Below are 19,232 nucleotides of genomic sequence, written 5' to 3'. Positions count from 1 at the left end.
ATGTTACTGTTTGCCATGTCCATCCTTTTTTAATTGTCTTGTCACATGTTAACATTGACATGCATATGTAGCTGGGGACACAATGTCACAACTCATTTCTTTTCATATATTGGTACCCAGGGAGTGGGAGGATGAGACAATCACCTGTCTACCGTCCACTGCCAGACCTACAGACATTGAAGAATGACACATCATCCTTTACCATCTAAATCGACAAACAATAGTGGACTTATGTCACCCGTTGTAGCCAGATCTGATGCCAGCTATTAGTAATCCAACCAGCATACCATCCATTGTTCAAGTCAGGTCAGTGTTGCACTTCCTAGCCACATGGTCCTTCCAACAAACAGTGGACCAAGCTGTTGGTATGTCCCAACCTATATTCAGTCTGGTGTTGACGGATGTCCTCTCAGCAATGTTGAAACACACTGATAGCTACATCCAGTTTCCCCGACATGAGGATTCAGCCCAAGTGAAGGCTCCCTTTTATGGTTTGGACGCATCCCACATGTAGTGGGGGCCATTGTTGGCACACATTTAGCTTGGTCTGCAACAGAAAGAACTTTCATTATATCAACATTCAAGTTGTATGTTTGGCAGATCTACACATATCACAGGTCTGTGCCCATTTCCCTAGATCAGCCCATGATTCCTTCAAATGCAGAACAGCACTATCCCCCAGCTGATGTCACAACTGTACCCGGATAGGGCCTGGCTGGTTGGTAAGTCACATCTGTCCTGTTTGTGTGTGTATAATGTCTGGTGCCACAATTCTGATGAGAGGGACTCATTGTTGCACATTTGTCCCATTCCTTCAACAGGAGACTCTGTATATACAAACCGTCTTTGGTTGTTGACGCCACTAAGGAATCCAATTAAGCCAGTGGATGTCCGCTTCAAGGAGGCCCATGGAAGAACAAGGTCGGTAGTGAAGCAGGCTTTTGGGCTCCTGAAGGCCAGATGTAGGTGTCTGGACTGCACTGGTAGAGCCCTTCTCTTCCCACCCAGAAAAGTGTGTCAGATCATTGTGGCACGCTACATGCTCCATAACATTGCCCTGAGGAGGTATATCCCATACGTCCGGGAGGACGGGGAGCCTGCAGTGCCATCAGGTGAGCCTCCTGAAATTCTATGTGAGGATGATAGTGATGAAGAAGAAGGAGCTGACGTGCGAGAAGATCTCATCAATAGCTACTTTTCTTGAGTGTAAATGTCATGCAATGCAATGTCTGTGACTCTACGAGGAACTGTAGTTGTCAGCGTGTGTGGAGTAGAGTGTTTTGACAAAACACTGGTGAGCTAATACTATTCAGCCAAAGGATACTTATAGAGTTAGCATTTGACATATCCTCAGCCTTGAGGTAACTACTTTCTTTGTGTCTGTCTCCTTGCAATGTGATTTCGTTTGTAGATGCTTACTATGTGATTTGTGTAATGGGTATGTTTTAAAGCCTATACTTCTTGTTTTGTCTTTGTCCAGATACTTTCATCATGGCATCCTCATGTGGGTATTTCAGAGTTGTGACATTGGCAGGTATCTGACGCTGTTCCGACGTAGGAAGTGGACATGGATTGTGCCAGGTAATGTAGATTACAGATTTGGGGTGTATGAGGCCAGTGCCAAGGCAGCTTGAACAGTGTTTGGGTGGAAGGTCTGAAGTGCACATTATACTTGTATTTTTGTGCTGTGTTGGGCCGATTGCATCATCAGACCATGAATTGTGTTGTCATTAAATGAAAGTCAGGCATTCACCATTCACATAGGCTAAACACTCTCCTTGTATGACCTGTATGTAGCTGATGTGTTTCATCATTGCAGGCCACAGAGCCTGTGCCACAACACCACCAGATGTATGGTCATTGGATTATGATGGGCCTGTGATCAAGGGCTGTTGTACTGCTATCTTTCTGTATCTTGGACTATGTGATGTTAGATTTCTTTGGCTTGGTAGGCTCAAATTGGTGACACCATCCACTTCTCTCTTTCTCTTTGTTACAAATTATTTGTCTTTGTTACATTTTCCTCTTTGCATTAGTATATTGTGTCTTCCTCATTTACTTCACACGGTCTTACATCTCTACAAAGAAAAATGTGGAACAAAAGCAAGTAGACAATGACTTTGTGATAATGAATTTATTGCAATATTGTGCCATAAAAGTGATTTGATGCATGGTTCGCAAAAACAATTAAGGGTTAAGTCATGGTCGGTGAAATCATTGGAGGGGATGCCACACAATTGTCATTCCAAAGTCCAGTGTACTCCTCCCATAGGAAATGGAAGGTGGTTGAAGAACAGTCAACAAAGTGAATAAGTGGCACACAAAGGAGTTCATTTAGGAAGAGGTCGCTTGCTGGCAGTGATGGGTGTCTTTCCATCTACACCTCCTGGATTCTTTGCTGGACGTCCCCGCTTGCGTGGGGATTGGGGGATGTGGGCTGCTAAAGAGGCAGGGTTATCTATGGCAGGTTCTTCCCCTGACAGAGCCCCCCTTCCAGTGGCTGGCACCAATGAAGGTCCTGGTGATGTTGTGCCAAAAGAAGGAGTAGATTTTTGGTGATGATCCCTGATCATGGTACTGGTAATGTCCCTCAATATCCCTGTTAGGGAGGCCAGGTTGGTAGTGCTGGCCTCCCACTGTTGATGCATGTCCCTATGAATGTCTTTCTGCTGCTGCTTGATCTCCCGGAGTTCTGCAAGTATCTGGTCTATCATGCCTTGAGACTCCTTATAGACCCCCAAGACATGGCTGATGGTGTCCTGGCCTGGAGCATCCCCAGCGGCCTCACCCCGCTGGCCCACAACATCCCTCTCATGCACCCTACCCCCATGGGCCTGTACCCTTGCCACAGGGTGCCTCCCCCTACTAGTTCCAGGACCATCATGGTCCGAGTTGTTGTCCTGCTACTCAGGATCCTAGACTGGGGGCACAAGGTGGTTGCCACTGTCCTAGGGACACAGGTTGGGGGGCGAATGGCTGCCTGTGATGTTGTGGCAACTGGGCTGGGCGGTATTGATGTGGCCATAGTAAGACTCACTGTTGGGGTCTGACCAGGTTGTTCAGATGGGCCAGAACTGTCCTCCATGTTCAGACATCCAAGAGTGTCTTCTTCACTGAGGGCTTCAACCATGGGGTAGTAGCAGTCTCGTCTGTGGCCTCTGTTTGCCCAGTGGCAGCTCTATTTGTGGATGTGAAAGATACAGTTTTACAAGTTGTATTGTGAAATCTACCTACAAATGTTTACAGTGACATTTTGCAAAGCGTGTGAAAATATTTGATTTGTGGGTTATCCTATTGTGACAGATACCCATGTTATTTGTAGCATGCCGAGTCCATTTAAAGCAAGCAGCTGCTGAATTTAGCAGGTCATCAGCACTTGGGAGGATGGGAAGAGAGATACATCTTGCCACCAGTGTAGGCCAAACAATGGCTGGGAAGGATGTGGCTTTGACCATGTTGAGGCCTAGTTCATTGTGATTTAGGCAGACCCAGGACTTTGTTGTATATGTTGATGGAGTCATCATGTAGTCACTGCAATGTGAATGTGTCTGCTGCCAATATCATTCTGTTGATGCATCTTGAGGCCCTGGTGATCATTTTTGTTGCACTCTAGGTAACCTGTCCTTCCTGTCCTCAGTGGTTTCATCCTGGGTTTTTGGACAAGAGACCACTGTTCTGCTATTTGGAGTCACTTCAACAGTGTCTCCTTGGAGTTCCATTCTGGTCACTTCCTCTAGTTTCCAAAACGTGTTAAATGTTATCCTCACAGGTGAGTAGACCTTAATTGAGAGTTTATAAATAGATGGCTTTGGGCAACTGAACATTTTTTTGTGGTTGGAGTTAGTGACACAGGACCTATTGGGCTTTGCATTCAGGTCACACACTCTACTTCCCAACACTAGACAAATGTTATCCTCCCAGGTGGGAACACTTCATTTGAGAGTTCACTGACAGATGCATTGGGGCAAGTGCACAGTGGGCCTGTGATTGGAGTTACAGAGACAGGCCCTCTTGAGTGTTGCAGTCATGTTATTCCCTGTTCTACACACAGAATGCAGAAGTTATACTCCCAGGTAAGTACACTTCCATTGCGAGTTAATGAACAAGGGCATTTGGACACTGGGCTTGTGTTTGGATTTTGAGAGACAGAGCCTCCTGGTCTTGGCAGTTATGTCATACCCTCTACTTCATACACTTGATAAATTTCATCCCCCAAGGTGAGTACACTTCATGTGTGATTGCCCACACATGAGTCTTTGGATAAGAAGACACTGGACTGGTGGTTGGAGTGACAGTAAGAGAGCCTCCTGGGAGTTGCAGTCATGTACCTCCCTGTGCTATATACACCATACAAATGGTTTCCTCCCAGGTGAGTACACTTCAATAGAGAGTTAAGACACAGGTGTCTTTTGAGGAGAGAACACAGGGCTGTTGTTTGGAGTAATTGAGACACAGCCTCCTGGGAATTGCAGTCCCGTCACTCGCACTACTCCCCAATACTTGACAAATGTTATCACCCCAGGTCAGTAAATTTTATTTGGGAATTGACAAATAGTGGTCTTTGGAGAAGAGAACACTGTACTGGTGTTTAGAGTTACAAATACAGGGCCTGCTGTGAGTTGCAGTCGTGTCACTCTCTCTAGTACATACATTTGACCAGTGTTCTCCCTCCTGGTGAGGTCACTTCAATTGAGAGCTCACTGGCAGATGTATTTGGGCAAATGGACACTGGCCTGGTGGTTGGAGTTAGAGAAACAGGACCTGCTGTGAGTTGCAGTCATGTCTCACTCTCTACTTCCCAACAATTGACAAATGGTTCTCCTCCCTGGTGAGTAAACTTAATTTATGAGTTTAAAAACATGGATACTTGGAGAAGGAAACAGTGTGCTGGGGTTTGGCATTACAGAAACTGGGCCTACTGGGACCTGCATTGATGTCACTCACTCTAGTACACACACAATACTAATGTCATCCTCCCAGGTGAGTACACTTCATGTGTTAGTTCTTCATGTTTGGGCCTTTGGAGGAGAGGACACAGGGATGGCTGAGTGGAGTAACAGTAACAGTGCCGCCTGGCCTTTGCAGACATGTCAATCCCTGTACTTTACATACTATTCAAATGTTATCCTCCCAGGTGAGTACACTTCAATTCCGAGTTACCAAACAAGGGTATTTGGAGAAAGAAACACTGTGTTGGTGGTTTGAGTATCACTAATAGTGCCTGCTGGGAGTTGTGGTCATACCACCCCTGTACTATACACACTAAATACATGTTATCCTCACAGATGAGTACACTACAATTCGGAGTTGACATACAAGGGTATTTGGAGAAATGGCCACTGGTCTGATAATTGGAGTTCTAGACCTGTGCCTGCTTGGAGTTGCAGTCATGTCAGTTCCTGTACTGCACACACTTTACAAATGTCTTCTCCCCAAGTGAGTACCCTTGAGATGTGAGTTGCCAAATAGAGGTTTTTGGACAGGTGGACACTTGGCTAGTGAGTGGAGTGACAGTAAAATTGGCAAGAACTGATCTGTGAGCATACATGACATAGCATTTTGGTGACATTATTAGTGTTGTAACACATCAGCCTCCACTCTCCCAGGTATTCCTGTCAAACCCTCAGGATGCAAGATGGCCAAGACCTTCTCCTCCCAGGGATAGAGTTGTAAGGGAGGAGTGGGAGTGCCACTGTTAGTCTTCTTGGCCTGCTGTTGGTGCCCGGAGACCAGGGAAAGGACCTCGCCCCTGAGGTCGTTCCACCTCTTCTTGTGGCCTCTTTTGTGCACAAGGTGGTGGCTACAGCATTCAGTCTGTCAACTATCCTATCCCAAATTTCCATTGTCCTACTAAAAGGAGTGTGCTGGGCTTACACTCTGAACAATTGTGGCTCTGCTCTTCTGATTTCACCTACTATGAGTCTTAACTCTTCATTAGTGAAAAGGGGATGTTCAATATGTGCCATGGTGGAAAATAAAATTACAGGTGACAGTGACTTACTGAAAGGGGGTAGTGTAAAAGTGTGTGACTAGAGAAAAGTGTGTACTGGTTGTGAAAAGAGGTGGTAAGGAAAACGTGGTGCCTAGTATAGGTGCTATATGGTGAGGACTTCACACTTCCTTCTATGTTTGGCACTCTAAATGCAAAGGATTGTGGTGTGTGAATGGGTGTGTTTTATAGTGTCCTTTGCAGGTGTGTTGAGTATGACAATGCGTGTCAGCTGTGTTTTTTTCAAATCCATCCAATGTGCTGTTGTGTATTACTTTGGTGACTGCGGCTGCTATTGGCTGACCGCCATGGGTGTTCCACTGTGACTTTGGACTTGTAATACGGTCAGTGGTTGGTCACTGTGCTGTCAGTGCTGAAGTTTGAACCACCTATTTCTGGGCCTCTGCACTGCTGCCGGTCTGCCTTTTTTGGTTGGCAGATGGCAGTCCTGCCTGTATAACTTGTAATAGGGCAGTCTGTGAAATCGCCAACCTGGTGCTCTTTTTGTCACTGCCAACATGGTGGTCTGGCGGTTCGACTGCCAAACTCATAATGAGGCCCATTGTGTTTTTTCACGCTTAGGCCTTCATAACTTTTGTTCACATAAGCTATCCACGCCAAATTTGGATCCTTTTTTTTCTAACAACCTAGGGATTCTAAAAGTACCCGGAGTTTGTGGGTTCCCCTGACCTTTTTGTAGCAGAAACATAATCACAAGAGTTACTTGACTTATTTATTGCTGCCTGAAAGCTACAGTTAAAACGGATTAGTTGAAGTATGTCCATTGCTTTGACGAAGCAAGCTGCAACTGCAAGTTAACTGGTGGCGAATATATATATATAAAAAAGAAATGTCACTAAGACTCGTGCACTCAGGACTAAAGAACAAAAACTGAACTTTTAATCACAACGTGTTTCGGCTGTCACAGCAGCCTTGATCACGTGCAGTGCCCCACCAATCAGCAACAATTAAATACAACTAAATTAATAACCTAGAAACAAGACAGGAAAAATACTCAAATACAATATGAAAATGATTGTAATTAAAGGAGTTTTGTTTTCCCTTCTGCCCTGAGTGGGCGAATATTATTGAATCTTTTTTTTTATTTCTTGACATATATATATATATATATATATATATATATATAGAGAGAGAGAGAGAGAGAGACATCACTTTTATTTGTGGTTGTAGTTTTCCTGGGGGCCAAACGCTCTCTCTGTCTCGCTCTCTCTCGCTCTCTCTCTCTCTATCTCTTTATATATATATATATATATATATATATATATATATATATATATATATATACATATACACACATATTTACTATATATATATATATTTATATATATATATATATATATATCCAGAACTATATATATATATATATATATATATATATATATATGTATATATGTGGATATATATATATATATATATATATATTTTTTTTTTTAAAGCTGCATGGTTTACCTTGGAGCCCTTCTCACTGGCGACTCCCTGTCAATATCATTTTTTTTTTTTACATTTTTAATTTTTTAACCCCTGGTGGTGGGGGCACAGGGGTAAAGTTAAAAAAATATATATATATGCCCCCAGGCAGAGGTTTTCAGAGGGGGGCAACCTCCCAAGTGAATTCCCTGGTGTCTAGGGGTTTCCTGGCCTCTGTTTCAAATTCTCCCCTATCAAACGAGACCTTCCCAAATGGTGGGGAGGCCCGTTTGGGCCCGTTTTCCCCACCAGAGCAGGAAGCGGCCTTACCTTCGCTTCCTGCTGTGGTGGGGAAAACCAAATGTGATGTCAGTGCGCATCGCAGCGCCCTGACATCACAAAGGGGCAGGTTGGCGGTGGGGGGAGACATGGTCGCATTGAAGGATTTTTCAGCCCCCTCCCTGGTGTCGGCCACTGGTCGTGCCCCGTACCAGGGAGGTAGCGCGGGCGTCGGTCAGTGGCCGACACCTGCACTCAAGAGGTTAATTATATGTGTTATTGTTTATATAACTGTTTATAATAATTTTTAATATAGTTGGCAATTTTGAGTAGTTTAACATTTTTGATTCAGTTGTTAATAGTAATTTATAGTGTCATAGTGGTGCTAAGTTTATAGGGGCATGGGGTTGAAGTTAATTAAGTATAATTTAATTAACAATAATTTACTAATTTATTTAAAAAACAATTAATTGATTATAAATTATGTAAATGGTGTAAAAATTGTATTGTTTAGTTATATATTAAGTGAGGGTTACTTGATTTCCACAGGAATAGGGTGGGCATTTAATGAAGTAATAATTAACAATTAATGATTAATCTTCTGATGATGTAATTGATTTTTAATTACATAAATTGTGTAATAATTACATTTTTTAAAGTTATGTATTACTTGTGAGCTGCTGGGTTTTTGGGGGCAGAGGCTGGTCAGTTATTTAAGTAATCAATTACCAATTAATTATTAATTTCTTACTAATTATTAAATTGACTTTTATTTATGCTAATTATATTATACTTATTTATTTTAGTTATGATTTAAGTGTGGGATGCTAGGTTTTTGGGGGTATAGTGTAAGAAGTTAATTAAAAATTAAAGTTAATTTGTAATTATAAAATTGTTTAATACTCATGTAAGTTGTTAAATAGTTTTTTATCTATATATCTCCATATATATCTCTATATAGATATCAATATATATCTATATATATCTATATATACATATACATATATATATATATATATATATATATATATATATATATATATATGTTAATTAATATACATTTTATCCTTCCCAAGCCGAATGCTTTCCCTTCTGTTGGACAGACAGGAATGGGAACAGTAAATTGAACCCCTCCAAAGTCTAATGCTTTCCCTACTCCATACTCTTGCACAGACTACAGTGGGAATAGTAAATTGAACCCCCTCGAAGCTGAACGCTTTCCTTACTTTTGCACAGACTGAAATGGGAATAGTACATTTAATCCTTTCAAAGTCCAACATTTTCCTCACTGTTGTGCAGACTGGATTGAGAATGGTACATTTTACCCCTTTGAAGTACAGCGCTTTCCCTACTGTTGCTCAGAGGGGAGTGGTAATAGTAAATTGAACCCCTCCAACGTTCAACGATTTCCCTATTGTTGCACAGACTGGAGTGGTAATAGTAAATGTACACTTTCTAGCTTTCAATGCTTTCCTACTGTTGCACAAATTGGAGTAGGAATAGTAAACTGAGCCACTCCGAAGTCCAACACTTTTCCTACTGTTGCACAGACGGGAGTGGGAATAGTAAATTGAACCCCTCTGAAGTCCAATGTGCTTTCCCTACTGTTGCACAGAATGGAGTGGGAATAGTAAATCTCACCCCTTCAAAGTCCAACGCTTTCCCTAAAGTTGCACAGAGTGGAGTGCAAATAGTTTATCTATTATTCTCAGACTTTTCCTAATATTGTTTAATTATGTTATTCATATTGGTTTATTTTTTAATTCTAAAAATCCACAAAAAATCACCCCAAAATTATAAAATATAAAATTATATATATATATATATATATATATATATATATATATATATAATACTATTTTTTACATATCTATTTAATTTTATAGGATTTAAGTATATGTATTTTTTGGGATTTTCATTTTTTTATGTATAAAGTAGTACATTTAAAAAAATTACAAAAAATGTAATATAATGTAAAATATGTTTTTAATAATAGTGTACTTTCCTTATATGTATGTGTAAAAATACACACACATTTGTATGTGTGTATATTTATATAAGTATGTATTTTTATATGGCATTAAATATTATTTATATCTATTTACTTTATATTATGAACAAAAGTGACCACAGCACTCCTAAACAATGTACAAGTTAAGAAAGTACAAGTGAAAGCTTGTGTGTAGCAGCTATGTCAGGTCGTTTCTTAGGATTAATTTTTGTAAATCCAGAAGTACATTCAAACAGGCACAGCCAAAACGTGTTTCGTCACAACCGTGACTTCATCAAGGCTGTAGAAAATATACAGTGCCAATTTATAAGTATGTACATGGATACTGGAACGAAAAACATAAAATCAGAGAACATGGAGCATGTGCATAGACATGGCAAACTGAACCCGTGTGAAAACGTGAAGTACCAATGTATATCAAGTAGTGATAAAGTTTCCTCCTGCGGTGAAGAAGAGTGGAGCCCGAAATGGCAAATGAAGTAATGTGAGTATGTATTAACTTACATATTTTTAATGTGAAAGAAAAATGACATGCTAGTCATGCGTGGTCACGATATCAAGTGGCTAACCGGTGTATATTAGAGCAATTAGAACGCAAAAAGTGAAAAGCGTTGAATTGAAAGGTAGAAACGCCTACCTAAAATGGTAGTATAAGGAAGGGGTATCCAAAAGAGGCAAGTAACGGTGGCACCTGGGGGATTAAGGAGAGATAGAAAGGAGAGGGAAAAAGAGGGGCGAGAAAATAAAGGCATGTAGAAATAAGTAAATGGTTGAAATACAGTAGAAAGGTGTAGAAGTAGCATGTTACATAGAGGGAAGTGCTACCTGTGTTAATAAAAATGGAGAGTGGGGACCCGATCCGATGTGTCGATCAGCACAATGTAAAACGCTGTATTTGGAAGTAGTATCGTCCAAGAGTACCAGGTGAATAAATCCTAGGCACGCAGAAGGTTGGAAAGACCTTGGTAAGTCCTAAACATTAAGTAGAATGTAGGTATGACATAAGGCAAGCCAAGAGAGCGTAGTGTGTGGAGTTGACTTGGAAAATAAAAACATATTGACCTCAAATACAAAGCAAGGCGGTAGTGAAAACTACTCACAAGACTCGTGAAATAATGTCTTCAGAATAAAAGACGTGATATGGACTCTGAACTCTGGTAAATAAAAGTCCCAATCAAAAGTGGTGTTGATATATGAAATGAAGGAGGATCGTAAAATTAATAAAGGCGGAATAGGCGTGATGCTGGCCAAATGTAAATATGGCTTTAAACTGTGGAAAGAAAGTAAATAAAATGCAGCGGCATAAAACCGTCATCTAGGACAATAAGTCAACGAGGATGAAGGGTTTCTAAACAGGGGAAATGGCGTGTAATGGCAAACAGTCCCGTAAAAGACTGTGAGTCTGAGTCAAGTGTTCACAGTAGATAACACTTGTCTAAGGCCACTATAGAAAAACACTAACTGTTTGATATAAGCAACTGGCCTCACGGCCAAAAACCTACTTACAGCAAGTATGGGAGGTCCTTGTTGTGTTCAAAATGAAGCTGGTGTATAAGAGCGAGGCGGTGGTTAAATAGTGAAAGGCGCCCTGTGTGCCAATGGAGAGACCCGGATGCCGTCCACATCAGGACATGAGGCCGAAATTTGGCCACAATGGTGGCCATGTTGGAAGGATAGAGGAAGGCGAGGGAAAAATTCTATAGTACGGCCGAAAAGGGTAAGTGCAGTAATCAACTGGTGAGAGTGTGAAACATACGGCGGACCCCGGGTCAAAGAGAGAAGTAGCGTCATAAGGTTGTTTTTAACACTATATAAATTATTAGTAGACAGTTCCCAGTACTATAGTATCATAAAAACCATATGTAATTAGTAAACAATTGGTCTGATACTGGATTCTATTTGTTTAATTACAGAGACAGTGAAAAATGAAGTGACATAAAATAACTACAAAAATATCAAAATTATTAGTAGACAGTTCACATAAGTAAAGTTTCACAAAAATCACACATTGTAAGAAAAACAATTAGTAATAGTTAGTGAGCAGTGGGCAGAAAGTGTACCGGAAATGTTAATGGTATAAAACATTGTCCCATATCATCATACAGGTCAAACAGTAGTATATATCTTGAACAGAAAAACACTTATAGATAAGAGAGGTTAATAATGAGAAAAAGCGATGCATGTAATCAGTGAATCAAATAGACTTAAATCTGAGAACATAGAGTCACACCATTACTAACCACTGCTATTAGATTCTAATCGTACATGTGTGTCAAGTGAGTAAGTGTATGGTACTGGGTTAGTATAATGTATAACCATTAATATAGCGCTGTCAAGGAGTCAACGTTATCTATACAGAAAAAAGTGTCTAAGTAAGGAACACATGCAGCTCCTTATCAGTATTTAGACCTTTCTCTACAGCTCGTAGTTGAAGTATCCATTTGGCCTCACATTTGTGCAATTCTTTGGCCCTAGCTCCCCCTCTAGGGGACGGAGTAATATGTGTTATGCCAAAAAATCTAATCCTGGGAATGTAAGATTCATTGTGTAGAGAGTTGAAATGAACAGCCATGGGGTAGCTAAGATTGTAGATTCTGGTGGCCCTGATTTGTTCCTGTATACGTTCCTTCAGAGGGCGTATAGTACTGCCCACATAAATTAGTCCACATACACAGATGACAACATAAACTGTGTATTTTGTATTGCAATTAATGAATTGCCTTACATGAAAGGTGGTTGTAGTGTTGTATGTAAAAGTTGAAGTTTTATTGAGTGCAAACTGGCACGAGATGCAACAGCCACATTTATAAAAACCAGACAGTTTGTTAGGTAGCTACATTAGGGAATTTGAGGGGGAGAGGGGCGCTATAAAGCTGGGACAGAGAATATTTCTCAGAGTGCTTCCCCTGCTGTGGGTAATGGATGGTGTCTCTCTGATAATCTCTCCCAGTTTGGAGTCAAGACATAGTAGATGCCAGTGTTTTTTGAGTATTCGAAACAGAAAACCACTAACTGGACTGTATTTTGTAATAAAGGAGAATTTCTTCCTCAGGTTTTTTTTTTTGGTGGCCTCTAATGAGAAGTGTGTCTCGCTGTTTTGAAAGTGTGCGTTTCCTGGCTAAGTCAATGTTTTTTTCTGAGTAGTCCTTGTTGTGAAAGCGCTTTGTCAATAGCCTCATTTCTTGTGTGAAGATCCCATTGTCACTACAGTTGAGCCTAGTCCTTATCATGTCGCCGTAGGGAATGGCCTCGATCTGGGACTTGGGGTGTGCACTGAGAGCATGTAAAATGGAGTTACATGCAGTGGGTTTCCTGTAAATTCTAGAGGACATTTTGTTGTTTGTAATGTATAAGAGAAGATCCAGGAACTCAATGTGGCTACTATTGATCTTGTGTGTAAAGGTTAGATTGAAATCATTGGTGTTCATATGTTCTATGAGTTTGGTCTGGTCCTGCCTGTTGCCCGTCCAAATAGTGAGAATATCATCAATGTATCTCCCCCAGAAGAGGATGTGTTGGGTAATATTATCAGGGCAGGTGGACCAAATGTGTTGTTTCTCAAATTGGCCCATGTAAAGGTTAGCGTAGGAAGGTGAAAATTTAGAACCCATTGCCACTCCCTGGGATTGCTTGACCCAGTGGCGATTATGTAAAAACACATTGTTCTCAAGTACTAGTCTTGTGAGGTCTAGTAGCATCTTGGTATGTTCATAAAAAGTGGCATCCCTGTTTGAGAGTGCCATGGATAGAGACTCCAATCCGCGTTCTAATGGGATGGATGTGTAAAGAGAGTTGACGTCTAAGGTGACAAAACAACAGTCATCTGTCCAATCTATGGCGGTCATTCTGACCCTGGCGGTCAAAGACCGCCAGGGCGGAGGACCGCGGGAGCACCGCCGACAGGCCGGCGGTGCTCCAATCGGGATTCCGACCGCGGCGGTAAAGCCGCGGTCGGACCGGCAACACTGGCGGTCTCCCGCCAGTGTACCGCCGCCCCATTGAATCCTCCAAGGCGGCGCAGCTTGCTGCGCCGCCGAGGGGATTCCGACCCCCCCTACCGCCATCCAGATCCCGGCGGTCCGACCGCCGGGAACCGGATGGCGGTAGGGGGGGTCGCGGGGCCCCTGGGGGCCCCTGCAGTGCCCATGCCACTGGCATGGGCATTGCAGGGGCCCCCGTAAGAGGGCCCCTACAAGTATTTCACTGTCTGCTTGGCAGACAGTGAAATACGCGACGGGTGCCACTGCACCCGTCGCACAGCTTCCACTCCGCCGGCTCGATTCCGAGCCGGCTTCATCGTGGAAGCATCTTTCCCGCTGGGCTGGCGGGCGGCCTGAAGGCGGCCGCCCGCCAGCCCAGCGGGAAAGTCAGAATTACCGCGGCGGTCTTTTGACCGCGCAGCGGTATTCTGGCGGCCCCCGACAGGCCGGCGGCAACCGCCGCCGGTCAAAGTCGGAATAAGGGCCTATATCTTCTAGTTGACACAACAAAGCCTTGGTGTCCTGAGTAAAAGAAGGAAGGTTACGTACTAGAGGTTGTAAAATATGGTCAATGCACTCTGAAATATGTTCTGTGGGTGAGTCTATACCAGAGATAATAGGTCTGCCTAGAGGGAAATTAGCTGGTTTATGGACTTTAGGTAATATATAGATGCAAGATGCCCTTGGTGTTGTGTTGTACATGTATTTGTATTTGAGGTCTGAGATAAGACATAGACCTTTCCATTGTGATAGTCTAGCACAAATTTCTTTGGTTATATTGACAAGGGGATGGTCTGTAAGGGGTGTATAAGCATGTGTGTCTCCCAACTGTCTGTCTATTTCTGAAATCTGGTCATTCCTGTTCATAATCACCACGTTGCCACCCTTATCAGCTTCCCTTATTGCAAGATCAGTATTGGTAGAAAGCTGGTTGAGAGCCCGGCGTTCCGTAGGACTCAAATTATTCTTGTAACTAAAACCCTTAGTTCTATGTTTATCCTCCAGGTGTAGTATATCGGTGCTGACCACTTTGTAAAAAGTGTCAATGTTATTGTCTGGTTGTAAGTTGGGCATAAAAGTTGAGGTGGGTCCAAGTCCACTGTCCAGGTCCAGATTTGACTGTATGTTCAGGTGTACTATAAGTTGCTCAAGATTGGGAGTAGAGAGAGTTGGAGTGTCAAGGTACATAATCGAGTGTATGTCTTGGATGTCCCTGATAGTTTTGTTGCAACTAGGAACAGGTGTAGCAATGTTCTTCTGGAATGTTGGTTTGTCTATGAAGATTTGTTTAATTTTAAGGCGACGGATGTATTTGAATAAGTCAATGTGGATGTTGATATAGTCAGGTTTGGAAACAGGATAAACCCCCAAACCTTTACTCAATACATTTATTCAATCACAAGAGAGGACATGGGTGGACAGATTGATAACCTGTATAGTGTCATTATTCATAGTATTGTCATGTGATATGGAATTTGCACTCATGTTCTTTGATTCTTTGCAATTGAGCGTGTAGTCATGCCTTCCATTTCGTCCCTGTCTGTGTTTTTTTCCTCACCTCCTAGTTGTTTTGTGTTGGAATTTGCTTTGTTGGAATTTTGCCGTATACCTTTCCTGTGACGTGCCAACTCTTCTAAAAAAGGGAATGAATGGGTGCCCCTGTGTGTATGCATGTTTTCCGAAGTGCCTTCAGTAGCAGCGTCCAAATCACTACTGGAAATACTTGACACGTCCGTCAAGCTATTTGGGGCTGAGATGTTGATGGGATGAGTATCAGAAATTCTGGAGTTAATGTCAGTCTTAACCTGGTCAAATTTACGTGCCAATGTTTAGATACGACCATTCAGGTAATAATTTTCATCCCTGATGAGTTTTTTCTGTTTTTTGTCCTTTATATAAAGTTGGTGTTTGTGAAGTATTTCTCTAAGGATAACATAATTCTTTTCTGTTGCTTCTGGCAGATTGAGGTTCTTAATTTCTTGTTCCAATGTTGCAATGTCAGTCAGGAGTTTTTCCCTTTTTCTGTTACCATGTTTAATCAGTATGTTCATCTTCCGAATAGAGAATGAGGAAATGAGATGTTCCCATTCACCTAAGAGATCTGGATCTAAGTCATCAAAAGAAGGAAAGATGATGACCCGCAGTCCCCGGGGAACTTGTTTCAAATCAATGTATCTTTTGAGCGTGGTTGCATCCCACCACCTAGAGAGTTCTTGCTTTTTCAAACATTCTAGTGTGCCAAATCTTTGCTTAAGTCCATCTTGTGCGGGAGTGTTGAGGGTAGGGTTGGTAGCCCTTGGTTTGTTAGAAAACATTTCAGCAGCTAAAGTGTCTTTATTGTCATCGAAGGAAGCCATGTCTGTGTAGAGTAATTCACTAGTTAGCCTCAATATGATAAGTAACTGGACCAGAAGTGCAAATTACCATATCATCACAACCAAAAACGAAAAAGGTAGTGAATGGCAAAAAATCGCACTTCCGAATGGTGTCCACAGTGGTAAGTATGCACAGTGATTCTGCACACACTACACTTGTCTGGGAGGAATTTGTGATTTGCATTCCACTTTCCTAGTATATGGTTTGTGTTGCCCGAGAGCTATTTTCTCCCATTGTAATCTATAGCATTTCCTATTGTTTGCACTATTCTATGACTATTTACTTGTCTAATTTTGGTGTCTAGTGTATATATTGTGTGTAATACTTACCTCCAGAAGGAGTATTGTCTCTAAGATATTTTTGGTACTGTGTCACCCAAATAAATACCTTTATTTTTGGTAACACTGAGCATTGTATTTACTTGTGTATAAGTACTGTGTAACTATAAGTGGTATTGCATGAGATTTGCATGTCTCCTTAGTCTTAGGAACTAAAGAGTTTAACAGAGACTGAAGGCCTCAGGCAGCCTTAGCCAGGAGTACTGCGTCATCTGCATATAATAACATAGGTGACTAGCGCACAGCCACATATGAGCAGTCCACCTCCACCTCCCTCAAAAGGTGTTCTAGCTGGTTGATATACAGATTGAACAAGAAAGGTGCCAAAATACAGCCCTGCCACACCCCTCTCTTAATACAAAAAAACAAGTACACTTCTGATCTTTGGAGTAGCATACAGCAGCCCTTGTATCCCTATGTAGATCTCATAGGAAGAAAACAATATATTTTTCCACCTCTAGCGACAACATGATCTGCCACAGTTTGGACCTGTTGACCTGGTGGAATGCAGTTGAAAAAGTTCCATAAAACCCAAGTATATAGATCCATGGCATAAATTCAAACATTGGTCTACTGTTGATCTCCCTGCTCAAAAGCCAAACGGAACCTCAGACAACACGTTAGTATTACTGGCCCAAGCCGATAACCTCTCAAGGAGAATTCAGCCCACCACTCTAACCAGTAAATCATGAGTTTTTTTGTGCATTTATTTATAGATTCTATGATGATTTTTCATCCTCTTAGCTTTTTGCTTATTGCTTTCGTCAAACTTCTTGGATTTCTAACTCCAAAGATTTAATGGCACTGGAATTTCATTCTTCTGAAAAATTTGAAAGAGTTTGTCTTTCACCCAGGGGGAAGGGAGGTTGAAGTAGTACTTCTGAGAGTGTTAGATCGAAAAGATTTTGCATAGAGAAAGACAATTTCTTCGCCATCGGGCTGTCAGACTCTATCTTTTCCAATACTGAGGAGATCCCGCTTGTATACACTTATCCCTAGATTGACTGTTGTGTAAGAACTGTAGTGTGTTGCAGGTTTTATAAAGCAGTTCTTTTGACTTTAAATGGACTCTGTAGCAGGGTGACACTAGAGTAGAATGTAATGAAAGCTTGGTTTAGAATTTGGGAGTTCACAGATACACATAGAGGAATAAAGACCTGATTTACAGCTCTGAGTGTGGTATAGTCATTGGAGGGTACCCAGGCAGGGAAGGATGCTACAATTGGTGACAAGATGGGGATAAGTAACCTGAAGAAGGACAGTGCTCTCCTGGAGAGTTTGCCGTGGTACAAGCAGGCTGCTTCTGCGTGCCACGTGTGCCTTCATTGAAGTGGAGAGTTGACGGTTGGCATATGTTGAGTCAAACTGCAACTCCAGCCTGTGTGAAGAAGTTGAAGATAAAAAAAGCTTCACTGAGAAGTTTACACATCAGTGGTTGAGAAACTATGACCAAGACCACACTTAAAGGTACTGTGTTGCTATGTAAAATAAAGTTATACATTGTATGGAGCATTAACGCTGAAGGCAGATACAACTAGGTTTACAATCACTGCAAGGCAGAGATCAACCAGGTATCAGAAAATACAAACTTACGTGTAGAAAGGAGGAAATAAATAACTTAATGAGCCAGCGAAAGAGAGTCATCGTGCCACAGCAATCGACAGAGTGGCTCAAGGAGAAGTGCTCCGGTTTGGTTACAGAGCTGTCCATACCAAAAGCAGCTGCCCACCGGACTGTGGAGTGGGGCCCAGAACAACTTAGTAGGTCTTAAATATACACTGTAACCATTAAATCAAGAGATTTTTGTGCATTTTATATAGATTCTATGATGTTTTTTCATCCTCTTTGCTTTTTGCTTATTGCTTTCGTCACACTTCTTGGATTTCTAACTCCAAAGATTTAATGGCACTGGAATTTCATTCTTCTGAAAAATTTGAAAGAGTTTGTCTTTCACCCGGGGGAAGGGAGGCTGAAGTAGTACTTCCGAGAGTGTTAGATCAAAAAGATTTTGCATAGAGAAAGACAACTCATTCTCCATCGGGTGGTCAGTCTCGATCTTTTCCAACTATGAGGAGATCCTGCTTGTATACACTTATCCCTAGATTGACTGTTGTGTAAGAACTGTAGTGTGGGAGATCCCGCTTGTATACACTTATCCCTAGATTGACTGTTGTGTAAGAACTGTAGAGTGTTGCAGGTTTTATAATGCAACTCTTTGGACTTTGAATGGACTCCGTAGCAGGGTGACACTAGAGTAGAATGTAATGAAAGCTTGGTTTAGAATGTGGGAGTTCACAGATACACACAGAGGAATAAAGACGTGATTTACAGCTCTGAATGTGGTGTAGTCACTGGAGAGTACCCAGGCAGGGAAGGACACTACAATTGGTGACAAGATGGGGTTAAGTAACCTGAAGAAGGACAGTGCTCTCCTAGAGAGTTTGCTGTGGTCCAAGCAGGCTGCTTGTGCGTGCCACGAGTGCCTTCGTTGAAGTGGAGGGTTGACGGTTGGCATATGTTGAGTCAAACTGCAACACCAGCCTGTGTGAAGAAGTTGAAGATAAAAATAGCTTCACTGAGAAGTTTACGCATCAGTGGTTGAGAGGCTACGACCAAGACCATACATAAAAGTACTGTGCTGCTATGTAAAATAAAGTTATACATTGTATGGAGCATTAACACTGAAGGCAGATACAACCAGGTTTACAATCACAGCAAGGCAGAGATCAACCAGGTATCAGAAAATTCAAAGTTACATGAAGAAAGGAGAAAATAAATAACTTAATGAGCTCACAAAAGTGAGTCATCATGCTACCGCATTCGACAGATTG

The sequence above is a fragment of the Pleurodeles waltl genome, chromosome 7, assembly GCF_031143425.1.
Source record: "Pleurodeles waltl isolate 20211129_DDA chromosome 7, aPleWal1.hap1.20221129, whole genome shotgun sequence".
NCBI lineage: Eukaryota > Metazoa > Chordata > Amphibia > Caudata > Salamandridae > Pleurodeles > Pleurodeles waltl.
The sequence above is the reverse complement of the archived record's forward strand: the minus strand, read 5'-3'. Positions refer to the sequence as shown.